At 35.4% G+C, this 9,964-nt stretch overlaps 1 long non-coding RNA gene, 1 other non-coding gene and 1 pseudogene across 2 annotated transcripts; 2 read left to right on the top strand and 1 right to left on the bottom strand.

Moving 5' to 3' along the window:
• Positions 1 to 387: 387 nt before the first annotated feature.
• Positions 388 to 5,457, top strand: LOC123193131 (annotated as a pseudogene).
• On the bottom strand, positions 553 to 659 carry LOC123193789. Its single transcript, XR_006497150.1, has one exon. It is a non-coding gene; the product is annotated as a small nucleolar RNA R71 (small nucleolar RNA).
• A 757-nt stretch (positions 5,458 to 6,214) lies between the features above and the next one.
• Positions 6,215 to 9,263, top strand: LOC123192281. The gene is made up of 2 exons (XR_006496846.1): positions 6,215 to 7,028; positions 9,122 to 9,263. It is a non-coding gene; the product is annotated as an uncharacterized LOC123192281 (long non-coding RNA).
• The last annotated feature ends 701 nt before the right edge of the window (positions 9,264 to 9,964 follow it).

The raw sequence follows: 9,964 nt of genomic DNA, 5'->3' as shown, positions 1-9,964 counted from the left end.
TATTCTTGTTCTATTTGATTTCTAGTTGTCTTTGTTCTTTCTTTGTAGGTACTCTATTGGTTTATGACCAGATCTCAAAATCCAAAATTATTGGATTTTGACCCAGAAATCGAAAGAACCTTTAGAAGACATAGAAAAGAAAGACAAGTAAGACAAAAAGTTGCCATGGAAGATAACATCAACAATCAGCGAGCTCTTCGTGATTATGTTGTACCTACTGCACATGATGGTTATTCTAGTATAGTGAGGCTCGCTGTGGGTGCTAACAATTTTGAGATTAAACCTTCTATTGTTTAGATGGTGCAATAAAACCACTTTGGAGGGTTAGAAAATGAAGATCCACATGTTCACCTGTCACGTTTCTCTCAGATATGTGACACCTTCAAAATGAATGGGGTTTCTGAAGATGCAATCAAATTAAGGCTATTTCCATTTTCTTTGAAGGATAGGGCAACATCTTGGTTGGATTCTAGGGCACCTGGTGCATTCACTACTTGGCAAGCACTTTCCGAAGCTTTCCTTGCAAAATATTTTCCACTTGGTAAAACGGTCAAATTAAGAAATGAGATTGCCACTTTTAGCCAAAGGGATGATGAGTCTTTATATAAAGCTTGGGAAAGGTTCAAAGATCTACAGAGACAATGTCCCCATCATGGTTTGCCTAACTGGCTAGTTGTTCAAACTTTCTATAATGGTCTTTCTCACTCGTTGAAAAGTATTTTGGATGCAGCTACTAATTGGTCATTAATGGGTAAAACATCCGACATGGCTTTGCACTTGATTGAAGAAATGGCTTCCAACAGTTGTCGATGGCCTAATGATAGAACTAGTCAAAGAAGACATTTGGGAGTACATGAAGTGGATGGAATTACTATGGTGAATGCTAAGTTGGATGCATTGACAAAGAAATTAGAGAGATTAGATATGAAGGTTGTAAGAACTTCTAGTTGTGAGAATTGTGGAGGAGATCATGCGAGCTTTGAATGCCAAATCGGTACCCACTATGCACATGAGCCTACAAATGAGCAAGTGAATTTTCTCAATTACAACCAAAGGGGACAGGGTAATCCTTACTCAAATACATATAACCCAAGTTGGAGGAACCACCCAAACTTTGCATGGTCAAACCAAGCCAATACTTCTAACCCAAACTAGAATTTTAAGCAGTCACCTCCAGGATTCCAAGCTAGAAACACTAACCCCCAACCTTTACACCATCCTCAGCCTCCTCAAGAGCAAAAATCAAATCTAGAATTGATGATGGAGAATTTCATTCTTGCCCAAAAATAAAAAGGTGATGCTCAAGATGAAACGATTAGGCAACTTACTACTAAGGTGGATCAATTGGCCACACATAATAAGATGCTTGAAGTACAATTGGGCCAACAAGCAAGTACTTCCAATTCTAGGGAAATGGGAAAGCTACCTAGCCAACCTCAAAATCCAAGGGAGCATTGTAAGGCAATTGTCACCAGGGTTGGTAAACAATTAGCTGAACCTATAGGCAAGGTTGAAAATGAGCTTGATGAGCAAAAGGATGTTGAAAAGTCTAGTGAAGAAGATACATTGAAGAAAAAGGTTGAGGTAAATATCCAAGAAGCCTTTGAAAAGCAAGTTCCATCCAAAACATATTCAACACCTTTGCCTTTCCCTCAAAGGTTCCAAAAGGCAAAGCTTAATAAACAATTTGGAAAGTTTTTGGATGTTTTCAAGCAGATACATCTCAATGTTCCTTTTATGGAAGCTATAACTCAAATGTCGGCGTATGCCAAGTTTCTCAAAGATATCCTCTCAAATAAAAGGAAACTTGAAGAATTTGAAACGGTGGCTCTCTCAGAGGAATGCAGTGCTATTTTACAAAATAAGCTGCCACCAAAGCTTAAGGATCCAGGGATTTTTTCTATTCCTTGTGTAGTTGGGAAAGAATCTTTTGAAAAAGCTTTATGTGATCTTGGTGCAAGTATAAGTCTAATGCCTTCATCTATTTGCAGGAGATTGGAGCTTGGAGAATTAAAACGTACAACAGTGACCTTGCAATTGGCAGATAAATCCATGAAGTATCCTACAGGGATAATGGAAAACGTATCAATTAAAGTTGAAAAAATTTATATCCCTGTAGACTTTGTGGTTTTGGAAATGGAAGAGGATATTCAAGTTCCTCTTATTCTGGGAAGACCATTCTTAGCCACAGCAGGAGCAATCATTGACGTTAAAAATGGAAAACTCACTTTTGAGATTAGAGACGAGATAGTAGAGTTCAATGTCTTTCGAATGTCAAAGCAGCCTAATATTGTGAATTCTTGTTGTAGGGTTGACATTATTGATGATTGCGTGAAAGAAGTTTTTATCAAGAAATACCCTGAGGATCCACTCGAGTCGTGCATTATTCATAGAGCTTCAGTCAAAGATGAAAATATAGAAATTGCTGTCTGTGCTCAGCTTATGGAAGCAAATCCTAAGGTTGCTCCCATTTTGAATTTCAAGTATGAAGAACTCGAGACAGGTAACCATTCTCTTCTTTCTCTTAAAGCGGAAGATGCACCTAAGGTAGATCTTAAACCACTTCCTGCTAATATGAGGTATGCTTTTCTTGGCCCTAATTCTACTTATCCTGTGATTATAAATGTTGAATTAAATGATGAACAAGAAGATAAGTTGCTTAGGGAACTTAGAGCATATAGAAAAATCATTGGTTATAACATTCATGATATCAAGGGAATAAGCCCTACCATTTGCATGCATCGCATCCATATGCTTGATGATTTCAAACCTACCATTGAACATCAAAGAAAATTGAATCCTATCATGAAAGAGGTAGTGAGAAATGAAGTCATTAAATTGTTGGATGCAAGGATTATCTATCCCATTTCTGATAGCTTATGGGTAAGTCCAGTACATGTGGTACCAAAGAAAGGGGGTATGACTGTTGTCAAGAATGAGAATAATGATTTAATACCAACTAGGACAGTCACAGGGTGGAGGATGTGTATTGATTATAGAAAGCTTAATAGTGCCACCCGTAAGGATCACTTTCCCCTTCCTTTCATTGATCAAGTTTTGGAGAGACTAGCAAACTATTCTTATTTTTGCTATCTAGATGGGTATTTGGGATTCTTTCAAATCCCCATTCACCCAGAAGACCAGGAAAAGACCACTTTCACATGCCCTTATGGCACATTTGCCTATAGGCGTATGTCTTTTGGTCTTTGCAATGCACCTACTACCTTTCAAAGATGTATGATGTTTATATTTTCTGATTTTGTTGAGCGAATTATGGAAGTGTTTATGCATGTTTTTTCTGTGTATGGAACATCCTTTGATGATTGTTTGCTTAACTTATCTAAGGTTTTCCAGAGGTGCGAAGAGGTCAATTTAGTGCTTAATTGGGAAAAATGCCATTTTATGGTGAAAGAAGGGATAGTTCTTGGGCGTAGAGTTTCACAAAAGGGGATTGAGGTAGATAAAGCAAAAGTAGAAGTAATTGAGAAGATGCCCCCGCCATCATTAGTAAAAGGACTTCGGAGTTTTCTTGGCCATGCTGGATTTTATAGGCGTTTCATTAAGGATTTTTTAAAAATTGCTAAACCTTTGTCAAATTTACTTGCTAAAGATGTTTCTTTCAACTTTGACCAACATTGTCTTGATTCTTTTTACAGGTTAAAGGATGCATTGATTTTAGCTCCCATTATGCAACCACTAGATTGGAGTTTACCTTTTGAAGTAATGTGTGATGCTAGTGACTTTGCTGTAGGGGCAGTTTTGGGGCAAAGGAAAGATAAAAAGGTTTATGCAATTTACTACGCTAGTCACACTTTGAATGAAGCACAAGTCAATTATGCCACCACTGAGAAAGAACTTTTTGCAGTTGTGTTTACTTTTGATAAGTTCAAGTCTTATTTAGTGGGGTCTAAGGTCATAGTCTACACAGATCATTCAGCCATTAAATATCTCCTAAATAAGAAGGATGCAAAATCGAGGTTGATTAGGTGGATATTGCTTCTTCAAGAGTTTGACTTAGAGATAAAGGATAAAAAGGGGACAGAAAATGTTGTTGCTAATCATTTGTCCCGTTTGAAGCAAGATAAGTGTGAAGGTTTTGACAAAAGTCTACCTATTGATGACTTTTTTCCAAATGAACAACTGTTAGAGATATCTCATTGGGTAGTACCATGGTATGCAGATTATGTGAATTATCTTATGTATGGTGTATTACCTCCGGAGATGAATAACCAACAAAAGAAAAAGTTCTTGTAGGAGGTGAAAAACTATTATTGGGAAGAGCCACTGCTTTACAAAAGATGTTTTGATAGGATTGTGCAACGATGCTTACCACAAGATGAGATAGAAAGTGTTCTAACCCATTGTCATTCTCTTGAATGTGGAGGTCATTTTAACGCCACCAAAACAGCAGCTAAGGTGCTCCAAAGTGGGTTCTATTGGCCAACCCTTTTTCAAGATGCGAGGAAATTTGTTTTAACATGTGATAGGTGCCAAAGAACTAGAAACATTTCAAGGAGGAATGAAATGCCTTTAAACAGTATACTTGAGATTGAAATTTTTGATGTGTGGGGCATTGACTTTATGGGGCCATTTCCTACGTCTTATAGGAATAAATATATCTTAGTTGTTGTAGATTATGTTTCTAAATGGGTTGAGGCACTAGCAAGTCCATCCAATGATGCTAAGGTTGTGGTGAGGTTCTTAAAGAAATATATCTTCGCAAGATTTGAGACTCCAAGAGCTATTATTAGTGATGGTGGTTCTCACTTTTGTAATCACCTATTTGGGAAATTATTAAAGAAATACGGAGTTACTCATAAGGTTGTAACTCCATACCACCCTCAAACTAGTGGGCAAGTTGAGATTTCTAATAAGGCAATCAAGAGCATACTTGAGAAAACCGTAAGTGCTTCAAGGAAATATTGGAGTTTGAGATTGGATGATACACTTTGGGCATACCGCACAACCTTTAAAGCTCCCATTGGTACATCCCCTTTCCGCCTTGTCTATGGTAAGTCTTGTCATCTTCCTGTGGAGCTAGAGCATCGAGCTTATTGGGCTACTAAGTTTCTAAACTTTGATTTAAAGAAAGCCGGTGAAAAACGTCTCCTCCAACTAGATGAGTTAGAAGAGTTTAGATTGGATGCTTATGAGAATGCCAAAATATACAAGGAAAGAACCAAAAGGTGGCATGATAAGCATATTCTAAAGAAAGACTTCAAAGAAAGTGATCAAGTGTTGCTTTTCAACTCAAGACTGAAGCTTTTCCCAGGAAAACTTAAGTCAAGGTGGTTCGGTCCTTTTAAAATCTTAAAGGTATTTCCTCATGGAGCCGTTGAGGTGTGGAGTGAAAATTCTGGAACATTTAAGGTCAATGGGCAGAGGCTGAAGCCGTATTTTGTTAGTGACCAAGTAAAAGTGGAGGCGTCTCAACCACTGTCCAATCCCCCAACTTAAGTCTCACAATCGGTCAAGCTAAGGACCATAAATTAGCGCTCTTGGGAGGCAACCCAAGTTTTTCTTCTCTTAAAGAATTTTCTTTTAGTTTATTGATAAATAATTTTCCCCACATTTAGTTTAAAATTGTTCTTTTTGTTTATTTCAGGTTGATTTTGGAATGTCTAGCAATTAAAGTACAAGTATGGACATGAAGAGTATTTTCAAGTTAAAAGGGGGGTACAATTAAATTTTGCTCAATTTGATGTTTTCATTGGTTGTGACTTGTTTGATTAATTGTGTTCTTACCATTGATTGCATTAATTGGATTTTGTTATTTCTTTGTGGTGTTGAATTGGTTGATGAATAGTGTGAAATTTGAATTTCCTCATAAATTCTATTTTGAGCTGAAGAGAGCAGTGTTTATAGGCAGCAAATATGGGCATAAGAGTACCCATAATTGGCCTCTGGAAAAAAGAATGAGGAAGAGTGTTTATAGGTAGCAAATATGGGCATAAGAGTGCCCATAATTGGCCTCTGGAAAAAATGAGGAAAAGTGTGTTTGATTGTTCATCTTTCATTTTTTTTACTTATTTATATTTTATTTTATTTTATTTTAGTTTTATTTTGCCTTTTACTTTATTTTATTATTATTATTATTTTCCTTCTATATATATATATATATATATATATATATATATATTTATTTTATTTTATTTTATTTTATTTTTTATTTCTGTATATATACATATATTTAAAACCCTAGTTTTTATTTTACTTCTCCCATTTCAACGTCGCACCTTTCTTCTCCGTTCTCCAGACCACAACCCTTTTCTGCTATCATTTTCTCTTCCAAATTTCAGCCACAAATTGACGCGTCAGCCCCTCCATTATTTATGAAGCAAAAATCGTCAGCCTTTCAGCTTCTTCCAATTTCGTTTCTCCTCTGTACAGCTGCTCAAGTGACGCGTCGGCCCTACCACACTGCAGAAACGGAATTCGCTCCAGCCCCTGAAAAAAAAAAAAAACGTAATTCATTTCTTCCTTGGCAGCCCCATTTTCTTTTCTATCTTCAATTCGTCAGCCCCACTAATTCCATACTGAAACGCGTCAGCCCCAATTTCTTTTCCATACTGCAGTTTCTTCTCAACGCGTCAGCCCTATCTTTCACTCTGCTGTTCTTCGCTCCAGCTTCAACAAAACTCGCACGTTTCTTCCTTGTCAGCCCTACCACTTTACCCATCTCAAGCACAAGCTGACGCGTCAGCCTGCTTTGCACAACACTGCACTTCCTCTTTGTTCCAGCTTCACAACGCCACTTATTTCTTCCCTGTACAGCCCCACAACTTCACACATTTCAACCACGTGCCAGCATCCGATTTTTGCTAAAATACAACTAGTCAGCCTTCTAATTTTCTTCTCCGCTTCAAGCACGACAGCCTCACATTTCCTCCCTTGCAGAATCGCGTCACTTGTTTCCTCAAATTTTCAATTTTACCTCTACAACCCAGTCACGCTAAGGCCACACATCAAATTCCAGTTTTTCACAATTGATTTTTCTTGATGTGGATCAAATTCCAGAATGGATGCATGTGAGCAATTTATGTTGATTTAATGTGATGCTTTCCTAATTTAATGATGATTTGGTGTTTAATTTGTTGGGTTGCATGTGGTTTATTAATGTGGAGATTTGCTGAAAATTTTGATATACAAGTTGTTATAATTGCAATGTCAAGCTTATTGGGAAAGTGTTGCTGATTTATTCATCATTTGATTTTTTTTTTTGGCTGATGGAGATTGTTGCATATGTGGATCCATAATTGTCCATAATGTTGTTACCTTTCTCTTTTCATTAGTTGGATGTGATTCTTTGGGACCTTTTTTACTAGATAGTGCAATTTTGTTCATAATTTACTCATTCTAATTTCAGGGACAATGTTTGCATTTTCATCCAATTTCATCACGAGCTTATACTGAGCCAGGGAGTTTTCATCTTTTTCTTCTTCTCTTATCCATGCTTAGTTATGTTTTCTTTATTATATTTTGAATAAACATTGAGGACAATGTTTGTCTTAAGTGTAGGGGGAAATCTTTAATGTTAATTTTGCAATTTTATTTTCAATTCTTAGATTAGGTTTATTTTATTTTGTTATGCAGTCTTTATTTTCAGTTTTAAATTAAGCCCATATTTGTTTATCCCTCTTTTGATTTTGGACTAAATTTTGCAAATTCACTTTTAGTACTTTAAAAGACACATTTGTGAAAATACTTTCAGGTGATATGAATGATTAGAGCACCTTTGACAATCGAACCCACTTTTTGTTCGTAAAAGACAAAGAGTGTTGAGACATTCATGATTGGTGATAGAGTTATGATTGTTGCATTTGTCATTCAGAGTTTGTTGTGCATGTGGTCGTCTTTTTCGAAATTGTTTTGCTTACTTAGAGAGGGCTTATCCATGCATAGACATATTTTCTAGTGTCTCACGAGTCCTAGAACTTGTCACTCAATCTTTCGAGGCGAAATAAAAGTTGCTTGCATTGATAAGGGATATGATATAGACATTTCTTTGATTCTTTGTATACCCCAAATTGCCTTATTCTCTTAGCTAACCTTTATAAATGTTTAATCTCTTGTTAGCCCTTTGAGCCATTTTCTTTTGTGTTTTATTTACAACCTTTTGCATTTTCTTTGTTTTAACCCTTAATCACCCACCTAGCTAATAAATATATTAAACCTACCATTTACATGAGTTATATTATTGATGAGATGAGTGGATTTGCATGTGTTTTTTTTTAGATCAATTGAAAAGGAAGAATGAAGAAAAATGAGAAAGTCATGGCATTATCATTCTATATGCCCCATGTATAAAGAAATGAGTTTAGGGGATTTTGAGAGAATTATATATATTCATACATGTAGCAAAAAAAAAACAAAAAAAAAAAAAAGAGAAAAAAATATGAAAAAAAAAAGGAAAAGAAAATAGAAAAAAAAAATCTCTTTACATATTATTAGTGCAATTTATATTCACATTTCTTCTCTATTCTTTATTTTGTAATCATGTAGATCTTTACTTCCTCATTAATAGTATACTCATGTTCATTTGTCAACTCATTTATCCTTTTATTCTTGAACCCATACCCCTAGCCACGTTACAACCTAAATAAAGACCTATTGATCCTTTTGAATTGCATTGCACCTTCATTAATGGAGATAGGTTGTTTGATTTTGCCTATGGGACTTAGTTGACTTTATTTAGAGATCATGAAGATTGCTAAGTACGTATATGCCTATCTGAAGTGCAACAGTTTTGGTGAGACTGATCACTACATACATTTTCAGTTTGATTTTTGTGACTCTTGTTTTCTTTGGACCCGAGATAGAGTGTCTCTTGCACTTAGGGCTTTTGAAGAGCAAGTTTTGGCTTTCGATTGCATTAAGGTCACTTTAAGAATTCAATTACCTAAACCTTATTGATCCTTTCAATTTTCCTTTTTGTTCTTTTTTGCTTAAGGACAAGCAAGTTCTTAAATTTGGGGGAGTTTGATGTGTGTATGAAATACACACAAATAGGGTTATAATAGTATAGTTTCAAAGTGAATTTTGGTCCATTTTGTCAAATTCTTTAAGTTTTATTTAATCTTGATGGCTTGATCTTATTTTGTTCTTTGAATTATATTTGTAGATGATTTGGAGTCATTTAAGCCCTTTTAAGAGTGAAAATGGAAACTTAAAGAAGCAAATAAGAAGGGTTTACATCAAGAGGCAGAAAGTAATTATGGGCAGTCTTATGGTCATAATTGGTGCCCATAATTACTGGGCGTGAATAAAAAAAAAAAGAAAAGAAAACAGAAAATAGGGTTAAGTGACAGGTATAAAAAGAAAATTTCGTCTTCTCAAAAGGGGGAACCAAATATACAACAACTCAAAAGATTTTTAGAGAGAGAAAGCTTCAAGAAACAAGTAGAAGAGGGAAGATCCAAGCTTAAGGATAGAAGACCCAAGAGAATCAAGATTTGAAGACCTTAAAGTTTTTCTGATCTCTCTTAGTATCTTCTTTCATTGATTCAAAATGTCTCTCTCTCCAACTTTATCTTGTAGTTTGAACTTTATAACCATGAATAGCTAATTTCCTTTGCTAGGGTTTATGATGAATCTATAAATTCTCAAGGATTATGTAATGGGTTTTGATTTTAATTAATGATGATGAATGTTCGATTTAGCAATTGTGATTTTAACTTCTTGCTTGGTGTTAGGGCCCATTACCATGCTTGTTTGTAGATTGGAGTGTGATATTGAGAAATACATACCCATTTAGTTCATGCCTTTGCTAAACCTAGGGTTTTATTTAGAGATAAATATAAACTTTTTGTGGGTAAATTGATTGTCATAGAAATTAATGAGTTTTGATTAATAACATACCACGAAAGTAGGTAAGCTTTTAATCTTAACACGCCTAATTAACCTTGAGAGAGGAATTGGGTAAAATAGAATAATCAACTATCAACAATTCATCTTATCATTGATT

The sequence above is a fragment of the Mangifera indica genome, chromosome 12 (assembly GCF_011075055.1).
Source record: "Mangifera indica cultivar Alphonso chromosome 12, CATAS_Mindica_2.1, whole genome shotgun sequence".
In the NCBI taxonomy this organism is placed as follows: Eukaryota; Viridiplantae; Streptophyta; class Magnoliopsida; order Sapindales; family Anacardiaceae; genus Mangifera; species Mangifera indica.
This window is presented reverse-complemented; position numbering and strand designations above follow the sequence as displayed.